At 37.0% G+C, this 18,802-nt stretch overlaps 1 pseudogene; it reads left to right on the top strand.

Moving 5' to 3' along the window:
• Nucleotides 1-76: 76 nt before the first annotated feature.
• On the top strand, nt 77-1,316 carry LOC129275941 (uncharacterized; annotated as a pseudogene).
• Nucleotides 1,317-18,802: the final 17,486 nt, after the last annotated feature.

Raw genomic sequence — 18,802 nt, 5'->3', positions numbered from 1 at the left:
CTAAATAAGTGTGTACATTTCTTTCAACTCATCTTCATTAGGTCTTGGCATCTGCATTCAAATGTTAAATTGCATCATGGCGTTGCATCTGGTGGCCAAAGATAATTACAACGTGTTGTACGGCCTCGGTGTCACTGGCTACGGGGTAGGAATGGGTTTATTTCCCCTCATAGCTGAATTCCTACGTGGAACTTACGGTTGGAGAGGCGGACTGCTCATTCTCGGTGCCCTGATGGCACACATCATTCCCTGTGCTGCTAAAATTAATTTAGACGTAGACAAAACATAGCAATTATTTAGCCATACCCGATAGCGAGGAAGTGTGCCCGGAAGGATGTGAAAATAAAACCAATAGACAGGGGATGGCCAGAGACCAATCAGGTGAGTTCGTGGAACATAATGTAGGGATATAAATTACTCATTTAAAAATAAAATATTGAGGCCTTTTATGTATATCTAAGAAATAATCGTTACATAATATCTTCGATTCAAAATCGTGTGATCAGATTTCCACCAACTGTCACAAGTAAAACACGAACTTGATTCGGGTTTGCTAGTTTCCACGCATTGACAATTCTATCAGAAAGCTAACAAATGGTATGCCTTACGATTAATCTCTCCATTTCGGAAATAAAATATCAAATCCGTTTTCACACAGTTTAAGTGTTATGGCGAGTAATTTCACTCTGTCCAAATCAAGTAATAACACAATTCTAGATACTAACACTGATTCTCTTCTTTCTCATTAATTCTCCTGTAAAAGGAATCAACACTACGCAAGATGGCGTCTGTCGTAGGATTACCACAATTCTCCGCCAATCGGACTTCTTCGTAGATCCTTATTTCAACGCAGCACATGTTGTTAATATTTCGTTCTCTATGGTGTATGCCTGTTGGCATTCCTTTATTGTACCTCATGCTTTGGAAAGGGGTCTTTCTATCCGTTACACTATCATCCTGACATTCATAGCATCGATTGGAAATATCATCAGCAGAGCTGCTGTCGGGATCTTAACCAAAAACATCTTTCATCCAACTGATGTATATATCTTCGCCACATTGGTGAGCATCGTTTCTCTCCTATGCGATGTGTATTTCGTCAACTGCGTCGCCATGATAATGACGTCATGCTTTTCCGCGATGTCTATTGGAGGGAGGGCGGCGTTGGAAATACTTTACATGAGGGACAGGGCGTCTCCTGAGAAGTTTGACGTCGCGTTGGCAGTGGACAAATTTTGTTTCGGGATGGGGCTGTACTTGGTGGCTACCTCGGAGGTGAGAAAAGCAGTGGAGCTGGTACGTTCTCATCAGACTAATGTATGGAGGGGCTGATCATTGCCAGTGCACCACTGCTCGCCCCTCCAATCATGAGTTTGATCCGAACGTACAACAACACCTGCTAACTGTAATGATAATGAATAAACCCAAGCTGGCTTGCAACGTTTACTAACGTAATCGCGGTGCGCTATCACGTTTTGCGTACTACATTCGTAAAAAAATGACCCCCCCCCATCTACAAAGTATTGGGTTAATGTGACTTAACAGTTTGGTGAAATGCTACCAGCAAAATACGAATCATCATGTAAGCCTAATAACTAAATTGACATGAATACAGGAAAGTCTAGGGTGAGAGTTTTTTACTTTGTTGCACACAAACATTGTGGGCTAGTCGATCATGTCGGTTGGATATCATTTGGTGTGTGACGTCATGATTAGTCCTACTAGCAAGCTCTTGCAATTTTAAAAATCTTGATAAACTGTTGGGTAAAGAGCGCAAAGCCACATGTCACGTATGTGCAAAACTGACTTTTCGTGATTTCTCGGCGTGGTAAGCAACAAAGTGTAGACCCTACACTTCGTAGATGGGACGCGTTTTTACGAAAGTGATAGCGCGCTTCGACTTGATTACATGAGTAAACATTGCAAGCCGCTTAAAGGGATTATTTCACTTTGTGAGCAATAAAAAAAAAAATCATATTGCTCTTTGAAAATGGTATGAACATTTGACTAACAGCTCAAAAATACCCATGTGAAAGTTTGGGATCATAACATATTCGGGAAGTGTTTTTAAAAACTGAAAATCTGAGGCAATGTTTGAAGAGAAAAATGCACTTCGCGGCGGTTGATTCATGATTCCGTTTCCAATTTAGATCGATATTATATAGCGCCACCTTGCGATGTATGCACGAAAGTAGGCGGAGCTTACCACCTGTGTGAAAGGTGTAGCTGTGTGCATAACATTGGGGAATCTCATACTGTCGAACAGGTGTCGATTTCGTGAGTGTCCATTCCGTCTTTGGTCTGTAATACCCTTTTTACACACGCTAAAATTTCCTTAACCCCGTACTATAGGTGGGGCTAAATTGCCATTTAGCCCCACCTATAGTACGGCTAAATTGCCATTTAGCCCCACCTATAGTACGGGGTTAAGCTTAGCCCACTTTCTTTTTACACAGCATTTTTGCAAAGTGGGCTAACCCCACCTTTAGTACGGGATTATTTGGCCCTGCAAAAAAGCAGGGTTATCCCAGCAATTGCGGTGCTAAGAGCGATAGTACGGGGTTAAGATCGCTAGTGTAAAACGAAAGTGGGCTAAGCTTAACCCCGTACTATAGGTGGGGCTAAATGGCAATTTAGCCCCACCTATAGTACGGGGTTAAGGAAATTTTAGCGTGTGTAAAAAGGTACGAGTGAAGTACTTGTACTACGAATGATCGACAAAAACCACTAGTCCGGGGTTAGCGAGTTTCGTGTGTGAAAAGCAAGCATTCCTTATCCGGGGTTAGCGATAACAATTTGGCATGTGTGAAAAGGAAAAAAAATAGTACGGGGTTAGGGATAGTACGGGGTTAGCGATAGTCCGGGGTTAAGAAAATCCTGTGTAAAAAGGGTATAAATGTGTATATGCTAGCCTGGGTCAAGCCACATGTATGCCTCACAATAAACTTCGCAGACTTATAGACCATGGGATTTTGATGAATTTATATTTTGGCGACATAAATTAGTAGCAAATAAAACGACAACAACAGAAAAGAACGCTACAAACTGGGGCTACAAATACAATCCAAGAGCTACGAACAGTGTAGAGTAGTAGAGGTTATTTTTTTGTTAATGGATCATGGGGGATGGAGCGTGATTTTCCAGAAGCTATATTGTGCCCCCCCAAAAAAAAAATACCCTTCTGTTCTTTTCTTTACCTTTGTATGCACTACAATACGTCCTAGTGGTTGTTGATAATTCTCTTTTACCTGGTCACGATATAGCAAAAGTCCGTCGACTGGTTCGAGAGGCGAATGCAATATAGCTCCATTAATGTAATATCATGGAGCTGCAATATGTATCCGAACTCCACCCTGGTCATGATACGTCCACATAGTCACAGTGGTGAAGGCCTTCGTGTATCATGTGCACTGGACATAGCTAGTCTACAAATGTAGACCCACATCTGCAGTGTGTGTATCACAGCTGATTCAACGAGTCTGCATAGCAGACTAGGTCTACTGAGGCTGCAGATCTGAAAAGGCTCGCTTCGCTCGCCCTTTCAGGCTGGTTTGCTTCGCAAACCAGCAGATCCCACCTCACGAGCCATTCAGAGTCTGCATAGCAGACTAGGACATAGCTGGGTAGGAACTCGGAATAAAGGCAGTGACCTCTCCCCCTCCCCTGGCATGGAAACTTCACCATCCACCGTCGTGTTTGTGTGTGTGTGTTTTTTTTTTACGTTCTCCACGAGCTCCCCCATCAAAGATATTCCCATCCCATCAACAATCTTCGGTAGGCCTATCTTCACGTAAGATGCTTATGAGAAACTCCCGGGGAGAAACTATAAAAACTATAGTGTTTGGAAATCTTTGCCATAAAGTTAACACATACACAATTAATTAACACAATTTCAAGACAAGGATGATCACTCAACAGCTGACAATTTGTAACATCTTATTCCAAGTATTTTCAGTTTTGCAATATTCAAATAATATTAATTATGTTTGGTTTTAGTACTCACAATTTGGCAACCGTTTTTATATGATAAGTTTATTAAGTTTGCATTTGATATGAATCTCTTTCATGATATTGTAATCAATTGGTTTTATACACTCAGTGTTAGTAATAATCCTCAGTCTTCCCGCCCTTTTTTCTTCTCTTCTCCTCCTCCTTATTCATCTCCTTCTTATTATTCTATCCTTGATTTGTTCACATAATATTGGTCCAATCATTATAGGAAACAAACGCCGGCCATAATTATATCAACAGAATATTTCAGCCGGTTTGCCGATCTGCATAGTATTCAGCCAAAGTGAATCAAGTTTAGACTTTCCAGAAAATCAAAGTCAAATTGTTTTATGTTGCGTAAAACACGCATTGTAATTTGTTTACTCTCCGAAATATTGAAATGTTTGCAAGTCAATAATACACTGTAAACATTCTACACTTTACCCCATTGCTAGGCCTCCTGTACATTGCAAAATTGTACGAGTCCTGCATGCATGCGCGTATTTGATATAATATGCAAATGTTGCTGTCAACAAACTTTTCTACATTGCTCGCACGTATAAAGTAATCAATATGATCGGATGGTTGACAGCATTGGAAAATTAAATCATAAACTTATCAATTAACTGGACCAATGCATAAATCATTTTCAAATATTATCAATAAAAGTCATTTTATGACTCACGGGTTATTGTGATGTTGGTTACATCGACATTTAAAACCATGGGGAAAGGAGTACGTTAGGCCCTTTTCTATATATGATTTCTATGTGTAGATCTATCTGGAAAATAAATTATAACAATTGTCAAAAGTAAAGAAATAATTATAAGAAATCAGCATCATAGTAAATAGGAAACTATACTTGAAAAAAAGGCAGTCGTGTTTTTTTCGATACCTTGTGTCTCGGATGCATCACACATTGTGAAAGGGCCTATGAAATTTCTGAGGTCAACTTGAACACCAGATCATGTTAAATTTGCAGGACCTAGAACGATATACCTAGGCCTGCATGTTATTTTTAATATTCATCCCTTCCAAATCATTAGAAAATAGAAGTCATATAATATAATACATCGAAATGTTATGACCAAAGCAAAAACGATTGGGGTTGTATATTGTTGGACTGTATTATTATGCCCTATAGATCATGTAGATAGGTCTATATAGGCAGTTTTGTCCTCAGTTTTGATAGATTCTTTGTTAATTTGAACTTTAATCCAGTGCGATTTACAATTTTGCTTTCCATTTGCTTTCGCGCTCATATGTCATCTTTTTTGTCCTGTTCTGTGCTCATCCGTATACATGCCCCATAGGTACAGTACGCGCATGGCAGGCTGCAAAGACCTATCGAGTAATGGCGGCCGGTCTCCGCGTAATCACAGCGATTTGATGAAGTACGCCCTCTAGCGTTATTAGTATATATCTCTATGGTTCATGTATAATTTTTAGTGACGTAATGATTTGCGAGGTGAGTATTTTTGTTTCTGAATTCACGGGAGCGTTTTATCAAATGACTTGTCAGACCCTTTATCCGACAAGTCTTGTTTAATCCGACAGCCATGACAGTATTATAGGAACTATGTTTATCAGCCAATCAAAATCAAGGAAATTTGTCAGATCAGGGGCCCGTTGCAGAAAGAGTTGCGTTTAAACGCAAGCCAAACAAAAATCAATCGCAAGTCCCAAATGCGCGCTGTTGATTGGTTGAAAATCAAGTTGTGCGTGATTTTTCGAGTTACGATTGATTGCAACTCTTTCTGCAACGGGCCCTTGACAACTTGTCAGACGAAAATGATGATGAAACGCTCCCTGATTTCTCATCCATGAAGTCATGGACGTGGAGTATTCTGATTTCGGGAAATTAGCCTTACTGCGCATGAATAAGGGGGAGAGCGCAGCGCTAAGGGAGGGAAGATTGCACATCCGTTGTGAAATCGATAGCTCCCTGTTTTCAGGTCCATGCTGTTATGAACTCTTTAAAGCAGACTGGAACTTTCTTGCATTTATTGTAACCAGGAACAGAATGAGTACTTTACTAAACAATAATTGATGCGATGGCGAAAGCGATACAAAATTGTGACATTCCAAGCTGAAAACTGGACATTCTAAGTATTTTTTATTAACATGAACAAGATGAGTACCTTAGTAAACGATAATTGATGCGAGCGCAAAGCGTGAACTAAAAATGTTGTGATTTTTTTACCTGAAATGTATTGTTTTACATAAAAAGGGTATTTCATTTGGGAAAAGGGCACATTTCATTTTGAAGCAAGGATGTTTTCCATTATTGAAAAAGGGCATTTTCTTCTAAAAGTTTTTTTTGTTGGGGGGGGGGGGGGGCCTGCCACTGTTTCCGCCGCCCCTGGAATGGATTCATGTTATCATATCGTCTGGGTAATTTGAAACAGACATACTTTATCAAATTTACTATGTTAATAAACTCGATGTATTGAGCATTTTAGTATCTGACATAAAAATAACTTGGTATTACTGTTGTCATAACGGTATTGTCAAAGTTTCTTTATTTCAGAGTCTTCTAAACGAATAAGAGGTTTATACGGGGCTTAGAAAACTTTTTTTCTGTATGTCATCAATACGGTTTTCCAAAACTTTCCTTTACGTTGTGCACGACACGCTGGCAAAACGGCATTATGTGACAGGGTTTTCTCTGATCAACCGAGTAAAAACCTTTTATTCGCTCTCTACGGTAACATAAGATACATTCAACTACATTATTGAAGACCACATATTCATGCTATGTTTCCAGAAAAAAAAAAAAGAAATTGAATGACAGAAAACTTCTAGAATTATAAGAAGGGTCTATTATTTATGCACTCTCAGAAAAAAACTATGGCGCGAATTGAAACCCTTTTTGTCCGAAATTTGGAACCCTCGATAAAAAGGGTCCCCTAAAAGGTTCTTTACGTGCTCAAGAGTTGTTTGAGGTAATTTATAACCTTTTAGGGATTATTGAAGGTTCCAAATACGGGGCAAGCATATAACCCCCTCAGAACCCATTTTTTAAGAGTGTGGCGTAACGTTAGCATGGCACGCTTCACTGTAACCCCAGCCCCCATGATTATGATAATCACCATGATTCAAAATCGTTAAATACCTTTTTTACGATGCAATGGTTATGGTTATAAAAATCATATCATTTGGGCTTACAAAATGTTATTTTCCAATTAATGTATTTCATTAATTTCATCAAAAATATTCATCTAACAAAATACTGAAAATAATCACCTCACAAACAGAAAAAGATCGAAAAGTCTTACTCACTTACCCTGGTACGCGCCCTGACTTGGCAAAACTGGAGAACAGCAATTATCACAATGAAAATGACATCTTTATTAAAAAAAAAATATTCCTTTAAAAGACTTATTTCAAGAAGATTATATAGGTCTATAAGGACTGAAATCCTGAGATGCTAAAAGGAAATGAACACTGGAGGAATTAAGGAGCGAAAGAAGTGAAAGAATCGTAGACATAATTTGGAATTAAACCCCTTAAATCATGTTTGTATATAGCCTGCATTAAATGGTATTATGTGTTTATGTCCTCTATTTTTCTCTTCAGTTCTCTTTATTCTTTCTTTCTCAATTTCGCTTCCACTACTGATAATGGACTCAGTGGCGTAACTACGGGGGGGGGGGCATGGGGGGGCACGTGCCCCCCCAATCGGCTGGCCAAAAAACAAAAAAAAAAAAAAAAAACGGAGAAAAAGAGGGAAAAAGGAAGAGAAACGTAGTGGGGAAAGAAGAAATTATTGAAAGAAATAATGTTATGTTATGTTATGTTATATTATATTATGTTATATTACATAAGAAGCATTTTTTCATAACTTTATGAAACATTATTTGCTTCATTGTGTCTTCATTGTTCCTGGTGCTCGCATAGACTGTTTAACGAGATATATAATCATGTTGTACTAAAACCTCCCGTTTTCAAATCAATATTCAACAAATATATTTCCTTGCAATTCGAGTTATTATTGTTTTATGTAGTGACAACTGACATAATTATTTTTCATGACTACTTAAAGTGATTGCCCTATTTGAAGGTCTTAATATAAAACATTTCCTGTCCGTGCTAACGTTCGCATTAGTGGATTGGTGGGATTTCTGCTCTTCATGAACTCCTAAAATCGGTCCCTAAAATGTCAATTTTTCTGATCTGAATATCAAAAACTTTCAGCTCGCGCTTCGCGCTCGCATCATTTGGTTAGTGAAATACGTAGGGTCTTAGTGAATTCCTACAAACAAGCCTTAGAATGCCCCTCTTCAGGTCTGAATTTCCTAATTTTTTTAGCTCGCGCTGCGCGCTCGCAGCATTTGATTAGTGAGATGCGTATGATAATCATGATTACAATGACTTCAAACTTGCTTCATGTGTTCAGATGTAATTCTAACAAAATCAGCAAGCGCTTGGCACTCGCATTAGATGAATATGGTGAGATATGTATACTCTTAATGGATTCCTAAAAAAACATAGTCCTTAAAATATCCATGTTTGGGGTCAATATATACAAAAATTTCAACTCGCGCTTCGCGCCCGCATCATTTGGTTAGTGAAATACGTACGGTCTTAGGGAATTCCTACAAACAAGCCTTAGAATGCCCCTCTTCAGGTCTGAATTTCCTAAATTTTCAGCTCGCGCTTCGCGCTCGCAGTATTTGATTAGTAAGATGCGTATGACAATCATGATTACAATAACTACAAAAGGTGCTTCATATGACTGGGCTTAGATGTCATTCTAACAAAATCAGCAAAGGATGGCACTAGCATTAGATGACTATGGTGAGATATTTATACTCTTAATGGATTCTAAAATATAATCCTCAAATTTCCCTGTTTGGGGTCAATATATACAAAAATTTTAGCTCGCGCTTCGCTCTCGCATTGTTTGTTTAGCAAGGCAGTTACGTATCATGATTACAAAAAATTTGCTTATAATGTCCCTTTTTTAGCTCTGAATATCAAAAATGTTCAGCTCGCGCTTCGCGCTCGCATTATTTAATCAGTGAGATACATATCCGTTTAATGGCACTGCATGTCCTTAAAATACCTATATAAGGTCAGTATACCTGACAACTGAGCGCGCTTTGCGCGCTCCCTATGTGACTCGAAATTTTTGCTGGTGCCCCCCCAATGCCGTGACCCACGGTACGCCACTGATGGACTGTGTACCTTACCCGTCTGCCCTCATATGCATATTCCACTTTCACTTTGAGTTTTCGTCTACAGTCTTTGCTACTTATTCGCCCAGTTTCTTCTATTTGCCATTTTATTCAAATTCATTTGTGTCGAATCCCTCTTCCTCCGTAAAATGTTCCTAAAATTTCGAATAAACATCAGTCCGACACGAATACATTAGCGGCGCATGCGTGGACAGAGTTTCGATAATGATGTCGATTGGTACCGATTACTTACAGCCGAACTTCCGGTCCTTCCATTCTACCATCTGGACATGCATGCAAATAGTTCAACTGTAGTGTGAGGACATACATGACATAAAGCCATCAGTCAAGTGATAATAGGTAAGTTCATAAAATTGCCATAATCAAATAATAGATGTAACTACATAATTTTATTTATCATGTTTATAGACAGATTATGCTAATTTTCAGTAATTCTTATAAGTTGTAAGTTAACAAGAAATACAGTACATGTTGGATGTAGACCCTACTACAAATCATTTCAACCGATTTCATATGTGCGTTTAAAGCAGTGTAAAAAAAAGTCCTTATAAACTTTGAATGGGGTCTTTGTAAACGTTTTAATCATGTTTCGGAAGTTTCGGAAAAGTGTGTGGATTCTTTCATGACTATACACGAGAAAATGATATGAATCTCTTTTCTATTCCAGGTTATGATATAATTTGTAATAATAGGAAAAATATAAGAGGTGGCGGTGTTGCAATATATGTCCCTTCTCAGTTAGATTATCAGGTTTGTCATGATCTTAATTTAATGACCGATCATTTGGAAGCTGTATTTATAGAAATTTTGCTTCCTGGTAATAGAAATGTTGTTCTTGGAGAAATCTACAGACCTCCCCATGGTAATTTCACAAGTTTTATAGATGACATGCAAAATACATTGGAAAAAGCTTTGCTTTCTCATAAATCATTATTTTTGATGGGGGATTTTAACATATATATATTACACTGCAATGATAATGTTCACGTTGATGACTTCTTGAATCTGTTAATGTCTTTTTCATTGTTACCCTTAATCACAAAGTCTACCAGAGTGACTGATACATCTTCCACACTTATTGACAATATTTTTAGTAATTCGCAACCAGCTCCGTCTTCTGGAGAAGTAATTTCTGACTTATCTGAACACCTTCATGTTTTTACTCAACTAGCTTTAGGACAATATAAGGATCCAAATATTTACAAAACCCATACTCGCCAAAGCAATTCTGAAAATATCGCTCGGCTCAGAGAAGCGTTAACTTCGGTTGATTGGAGTGACATACTCTCCACTGGCGTAAATCCGTGTTGATGGGTTGGGGGGATGACTGAAAAATTTGGCTTTTTTTTTTGCAGTCATGTTTTTAGATATGCAAGGAATTGTCTTGATATGTACCGTGGGTCACGGCATTGGGGAGGGGGCACCAGCAAAATGTTTGAATCACTGAGTGAGCTCGCTCAGTTGCCAGTTATTCTGACCTAATAGAGACATTTTCTGGACAATGTCATTAAACGGATATGCATCTCACTGATCAAATAATGCGAGCGCGAAGCGCGAGCTGAATTTTTTTTATATTCACACCTAAAAAGAGACATTATAATCAAATTTGTGTAATCATGATAGGTACCTGTCTCGCTAAACAATACGAGCGCGAAGCGCGAGCTGAAGTTTTCGTATATTTTTACCCCAAACAGCGAGATTTTGAGGAATATATTTTAGGAATCCATTAAGAGTATGCATATCTCACCATAGTCATCTAATGCGAGTGCCAAGCGCTTGCTGGTTTATAAGAATTACATCTGAACACATGAAACACTTTTTGTAGTCATTGCAATCATGATTATCATACGCATCTCACTAATCAAATATTGCGAGCGCGAAGCGCGAGCTGAAAATTTAGATAATTCAGACCTGAAGTGGGGCATTCTAAGGTTTCTTTGTAGGAATTAACTAGGACCATCCGTAATTCAATATCCAAATGATGCGAGCGCGAAGCGCGAGCTGAAAATTGTTGATATTCAGATCAGAAGGGACATTTTAAGGACTGATTTTAGGAATTCATGAAGAGCAGACATATTTCACCAATCCACTAATGCGAACGTAATCACGGACAGGAAATGTTTCATATATAAGAAGACCTTAACATGGGGCAATCAATTTTTGAGTCATGAAAAAGAAGCATATGTCACTACATAAAACAATGATAACTCAAGTGCTAGGAAATATATTTTGTTTATATTGACTTGAAAACGGGATGTTTCAGTACAACAGGATTATATATCTCGTTAGCAGACAATACAAGCACCAGGAACAATGAAGACGTAGGCCCTGGGCAAATTATGTTTCATGAAGTTATGATAAAAAAATTTCTTATGTAATGCAACATAACATAATTATAGTATAACATTATAATGAATAATATTTTCTTCTTTCCCACCATACGCTTCTCTTCCTTTCTCCCTCTTTTCTCCTTTTCCCCGGTTTTTTTTTGGTCAGCCGATTGGGAGGGCACGTGCCCCCCATGGCCCCCCCGTAGTTACGCCACTGTATGTCCATATGGCAAATACCCCTCCAATATTATCATCTTTTTTACCCCATGATGGTTTAATGGTTTTATTAGAGATTACATTCCATCTTAATCCCTTCCCAAAGACACCAACATTGATGAATTGGAAGAAACGGGAGTTTCTCTTCAATGTTATGATAAGGACAGAAGTATTTCGTTTGGAAATGGTGAACTGGCTCTTTATTTGCATGTTATGATTCAATAATATTGTTTTATTTGTTAAGCGGTATTTCAGGAAGAATTTTCACCAATAAAACAATTATCTCTTGTGATGTTTTTTTTTTCATTTCTTTCGTAAAAAGTGGGGGGGGGGGATGTTTGTACAGGCCACCCCCCCTCCTCGAAAAGTGGGGGGATATATCCCCCATCCACCCCGGGATTTACGCCAGTGATACTCTCAGACCAAAGTGTTGAGAGTGCCTTTGATAATTTCATGAAAAAATTAATGGTTCTATATGACGAGAACGTACCTGTGATTAATTGTACAAATAAGAGTTGATTTAGAGTTCCGCGTACATGTATGCCGTGGATTACCAAATCTTTGTTAAACTCAATTAATAAGAAAAATAAGATGTATTACCAATATAAAAAAACTAAGTCAGCATTTTTGTATAGGAAATATTCAGCTTATAGAAATACTTTAACTGCTACATTGCGTAATGCAGAAAAGCAATATTACTGTGCTCAATTCCAAGCGACTTTTAATAATATTAAGGATACCTGGAAAGTGATCAGAAATGTTTTTAAAGCACCACTTAAGGTTTCAAAGATAAAAACAGGTAATCATAAATGATCAAGTTGTGGATGATAACAGTGTTATTGTAGAAGACTTCAACAATTATTTTTGTAATATTGGTCAAAATTTACAGGCGGCTATTCCACCCTGTCAAAAAACCTGTGCTGACTTCTTGTCTGAGCCTACTTTGGAAAGTCTATTTTTTTGCCTACAAGTGAGGAAGAGTTGACTGATGTGGTTAGATCTCTCAAAAGTAAAAAGAGCCCAGGCTGTGATAATATTAAAAATGAACTTATTAAACATGTTATTGTAGGAATCTTGACACCTCTTGCATCTTTAATCTTTCAATGTCAAATGGCATTGTGCCTAGAAGCATGAAAATGGCAAAAGTTGTGCCAATTTTTAAGAAAGGCAACCCTGAATTGTTGACCAATTATCGTCCAATTTCTTTGTTGACATCTTTTTCAAAAATCCTTGAAAAACTTATATATGCATGGGTCATAAATTTCTTTAAAAAGTCAAATATCTTTTTGAATTTTCAATTTGGGTTTCGTGAGAAGCATACAACTACACATGCCATTTTGCACTTTGTTGATAAGGTTGCCACTGCCTTGGATAATTACTTGAGCACAATTGGTATATTCTTGGATTTTTCCAAGGCTTTTGATACAGTTGATCATAAAATTTTGCTACATAAGTTATCCCATTATGGAGTGAGAGGTGTTGCCATTGAGTGGTTTAGGAGTTATCTCACTGACAGGAGACAATTTGTATCTTTGAATAGAATTAATTCCAGCTTGCAAACTGTTACATGTGGTGTACCTCAGGGGTCACTTCTAGGACCTCTCTTATTCAGACTGTATATAAATGATTTTCAAAATTCATCAAACAAATTATCCTTTATTTTCTTTGCTGATGATTCTAGTGTATTTTTTTCACATAGGAATCCTCTAACCCTGATAGAAACAGTGAATTGTGAATTGAAGAATGTTATCTTGTGGGTTCAAGCCAATAAATTATCACTTAATTTTCAAAAGACAAATTATATTCTTTTTAGCAATTCCTTAAAAATGTTGCCTGGCAATGTAATGTTTAATAATGTCTGTCTTGAAAGAGTGACCTCAACTAAATTTCTTGGGTTATTTATTGATGAGAAATTGAACTGGAAACTTCATGTAAATCATCTCTGCAAACTGTTGTCAAAAAATACTGGTGTTATATACAAGTTGAGATCAGTTTTCCCTAAAGAAATTTTATTTATATTATATTCCTCATTAATTGTTCCTTACTTAAACTACGGTGTGCTTGCCTGGGGCAACTCATTTAAAAACGCAATTGCAAAAATTATTCATTGTTCAGAAGAGAGCTAGTAGAAGTATATGTAATGTCAGTTATCGTGCCCATACAAATGTTTTATTTCATGACAATCACTTATTGAAAGTGGAAGATATTTACTTTATGCAGCTAGGATATCTTATGTATGATTTTGATTCAGGAAGTCTCCCTTCAGCCCTGGCACTGATATTTAAGAAAAATAGTCAAGTACACAATTACAATACTAGACAATCTTCCACTCTCCATATATCTCGTGCAAGAACAAAGTTCACTTTGGGCACTCTAGTTTGCACTGGACCCAGGTTTTGGAATGCACTTAACCCTGACATTACACATGCTGTCAGTTCTACAGTGTTTAAACGAAAATTGAAATCTTATTTACTGAGTAACTATGGAAGTGATTCGTAAAGCCTATTTTTGTGTGTTATTTATCAGTTAATGCTAAATCATCAATACGTTTCATCCCCCCGCGTTTCCCGGGCCTGGCTGGTCTCTGTCCTCATGCCCCCTTTTTTGTCCCTTTTGTACATAAATGTGTCCCTCTTCTCTCCCCGCCTCTCTCTTTAGTTATCATATTATATTATATTGCCATTTCTGTGCTGTTCATCCAATGTTCTTTGAATTCGTAATGAGGAACCTTAATTTACAAGCATTGTTTCACTTAGGTCTCCTCGTCTTCCTTTACAATTATTTCTTTTCTGTCTTAAGTTGTATAATGTATTTAAAAACAACGTTTTCTGCATACTCTGTTTTATGTATACCTGTATGTTTTATCATGTACTCTCCTTATTGTTTCATACACACTTGTATGTTTGTCATGTATTCAAACTCAAAGTTGGAAGACAAATAAAAGGAACTTATGAACTTACTTATAACTTATGAACTTATAATTATTCATTGCACTTAACAATATAAAGTTGTAGCAGTGTACATTATATGACTCCTAGCTTCTTTTACCACTTTCACCATGCAATTGCTGTTTATCAAAGATAACATTGGCCCTAGCATCGATCCTTCAGGTACACCGTGGTTAATAATTAGAGGACTGGAACGGGATTGTCTTATTGCTACATCTTGTTTTCTACTTACCAAGACATTTTTTTTAATAGAAATTCAGTGATAGCAAGTTTGTCAACGGATAATGCTACCCTGTTGAATTAAAACTAGTAAGACCTTTTTGAAAAGTATTATCCGGAAAAGTAAAGGATTTTTAACATTTTAAAAGGGTTTCGAAATAACAATTTAAAAATTGCCCATATTTCTTCAACTTGAATGTGTCTCATCGATTTTAATATCCCTAAAGCTTATTCATCCTTACAAATTATATAAAGTTTTGAACTATACAACCAACACTTTTAATCGTTAGTGTCCGAATATTTTCTGTAAATAGTTAAGAGCAACTTTAAAGAACGACTGGTGAACCTTTCTTACTCGCTAAATAATCACCAAATGGACATTTTATGGTGAATAAAGCTACTATTAACTTACGGACAGCTTTATTAAACGGCCCCAGATGTACAAAGTTGTATCAAAGAAAAAACGATCTCTCCATGTGTCCATATTTTTTTGGTAAGAGTCGCTCAAATATCCGGCGCTGAGGGATGATTTTACTTGCATTGCTATTAATCAGGTTTTGAACACTTGAAATAGAAAGAAGGTACGGAATCATCTCCTCGGGATATTTCTTAGAATATCTCCTTAATCAATTGGTTGATCCTGTTTATTCTGTCTTGTTTCTCCCCCTCCCTTCATTTTCCCGCCTCTTTTTTGGCATGGCATTGATGTCACGTCACACCGGCAAACCGGCTCCAGACCGATCAAAGCTATTACGTTATATCCGATCACATACCATCAGTCGGTTTGGAGTCGGTTACGTTGATGTGACCGATACATACTGATCATATTCAAACATGACAAAGCATACAAATCCGCTTACACGCACGTATGCAGGTCAACCTGTTCTTACGACATGTTACCTGGATTATGTAATGCATGTATGACAATGCAAACACTCTATGATAAGTTATCAAGTCAGGGACACCTCGGGAAAGCCTTATGGACCAAAGCTTATATAATAAGACATGCGCGAATCCAGCATGTCCAGAGTAGGACTGATTTCTATGGGGCACAAATCTGAAAATTTTGACCGGCAAAAAAAAAAAAAAAAATTCAAAATGGTGACCATTTCGCCCTCTGAAAATTTTGGATAAAGGATAAATAAAGAGACCTCCAATGATACCTCTCTCATTTTATGCGGTGTGCAATTAATGTACAATTTACCTGCTGCACCATCAGATTTTCATACTTTTCACATTCTGTCCCTTAAATTAATGAACACAAGATTGCGTCTTATGGGCATTGCTAGAGAGTAGAGACCTACTTCCAATTCTAAAATAAGTACGAAATTCTAACATAAATCATTTGATTAGATGTAAGTTTAAAGTTGATTTGAGTTCAATTACAATTTAACTTTCTTGCAACGCCAAATTAAGCTTGATGGGGGAAGGGTTAAACCTGATTTGCTATTAACTTCTGCTTATGCAACCCACACATATTAAAAAAAAAATCATTGTTTGAAATTATACTTATCAACCTATCGATCCAATCTGCTTAAATGACCGAGGAAAGACGAAACTGTTTGTTTCAAGCAATGCTTAATAATCCAAGACGCTTTCAGGGCAGGAGAGCTTGCCTCATAACTTTCATTTTGTTTCAACACTCTGTAATGTTTTTATTTTCAGTTTTCTGTTTTCCATATCCGTTGCTGGGACCCCTCCACATACAGCCCTTTTAGATCTATTAGGCTTCTGCCATATACGACATGCAACCAGTGAAAACGAATTCGTTTCATGAATTACGGAGTCATAATAGAGGGCATCAATGGACTTTGTAATTTTGAACCCTTTAAACTCTGCATGATCGTAATAACTATTTATTGTACCCTGAAGTAAAATCGTTCTTGCTCAATCACTTGTGAAATTTTTATTTTGTAGGTTACGTTAGATGGGAGAGAAGAAGTAAAGTTTTACAAAAATAGCACTTATCATGTAGTCTTTTTATTCGATTATATTTAGGCATCGAATGTGCAATTTATATCAACAGGTTTATGATAAACTGGTAATTGCCACTATCTTCGAAATTTCATTGTTTGAACGATTTGCACTTTGAGGCCCATTTATTATGATCGTGATTTATTTGTTAACTGCAAAACTGTCTCAAAGAAAGAATAATGGATGGTAAACAGTTTAAAAATGATTTATCACCCGAATATAACAAACAAAAGAAACATTATTAATAATCTTACAGATCGTCTTTGTCCTTTGTTTGAACCCAAATGGAATTCTCCATTGGGGCCTAGACAGTGGCGGACCGTGACCCGGAGGAGACAAAGCATTGGGGGGGGGGGGGGGGGGGGCACAGCATTGTTCACAAACAATACAGTGCCCCTCCAATGCTTTGTCTCCTCCGGGTCACGGTCCGCTACTGGGCCTAGACGTCGTGTCATATAGGCCTATATCTTAAAACTTAATAACATTATTCATTAAAACTAATACTGCGCTACGATGTGACATTGCTAATTCGTCATGTAGACACATGTAGAAAAATGATGCTAGAAATATGCGGTGCCAGGTAAAAATGGCAGAGGTAAAATGGTGCCAGAGATGATAATGACAGAGGTAAAAAATGGCAAAGATAATAATGGCAGAGGTAAAAATGGCAGAGGTAATAAAGGCAAAGGTAAAATTGGCAGAGGTAAAAATGGTAGAGGTAAAATATATAATGGAGATTTGTGTCGAATCTATACATTTTAGCATAATAACCTAATCTCCAGGGGTGCTGCTTATATGGTGTAAAAAATACCCAACAGCACCCCCGCTTCCATGGGATATTATGATCATCAAGGCGTTTATATTCAATATCATATTCGATGCAGTGGTAAAGGTCCAGGGTCTTCTTTTATTTAAATAATCTGAACCAGACTCTCGATCGACCCCAAATTGGTTTACAAGGTAAAACACGATTATTGTTGATTTTCATAAGTTACAAATTTCAGTGCCGAGACCGGGAATGCATGCTTATTGTGATTCAAATATTTAAAAAGAATAATAATGACGACATACAAATAAGGACAAAATACTTATCCACAATCGTTTGTGACAATTTTAACGTCTAAGGCTTAGATGTTAAGCTTTAACCTCTCTATACTCTATGTTTTTCCCCACCCCCAAACCCCCTCTGATTATATAAACTTCACTGCATAAAAAAGGAAAATCTTTGTCATAAATGACTTGTCGTCATAGAAAACCATAGAAGAGTTGTATGTTTTATAGATAACAACCGATGGTGAATTATGCTAATTACGTAAATTTCACTGCATAAAAAAGGAAAATCTTTGTCATAAATGACTTGTCGTCATAGAAAACCATAGAAGAGTTGTATGTTTTATAGATAACAACCGATGGTGAATTATGCTAATTACGTAAATTTCACTGCATAAAAAAATCAGTGTCATAAATAAATTCCTCGTATTAGAAAAATATTAGAAGAGATGTATTATCTATGATTTAGTGTTATGACTTTTTTCTGTATATACATTCACTAAAGGGTCTATATATTACACTTATGATAATTAGGTCATTATGCTAATTACGCTGATTACAATGACCGCTTTACTTTATAGAAATAACAATTAAGGTAATGAATGAATTCCTCGTCAATGGAACCCTTATAAAAATTGTATCATGTTTTCAATCTTTTAGGTTTAAGATTTAGTAGCATATTACATAAAATAAGTATGCTAATTACATGATTATGCTAATTATGCTAATAAAACAATTGCCCACGGTTCCCAAAGTGGCAACCCAGCTAAATTTACTTCAAAACCATCTAGAACACAAATCAACCAAAATGCTTTGCCCTTATAAGTTTTCTGGGTCACATTTGGGCTATGTGGCTGTCCACTGGATTATATCG

The sequence above is a fragment of the Lytechinus pictus genome, chromosome 14 (assembly GCF_037042905.1).
Source record: "Lytechinus pictus isolate F3 Inbred chromosome 14, Lp3.0, whole genome shotgun sequence".
Lineage (NCBI taxonomy): Eukaryota > Metazoa > Echinodermata > Echinoidea > Temnopleuroida > Toxopneustidae > Lytechinus > Lytechinus pictus.
The sequence above is the reverse complement of the archived record's forward strand: the minus strand, read 5'-3'. Positions and strand labels throughout refer to the sequence as shown.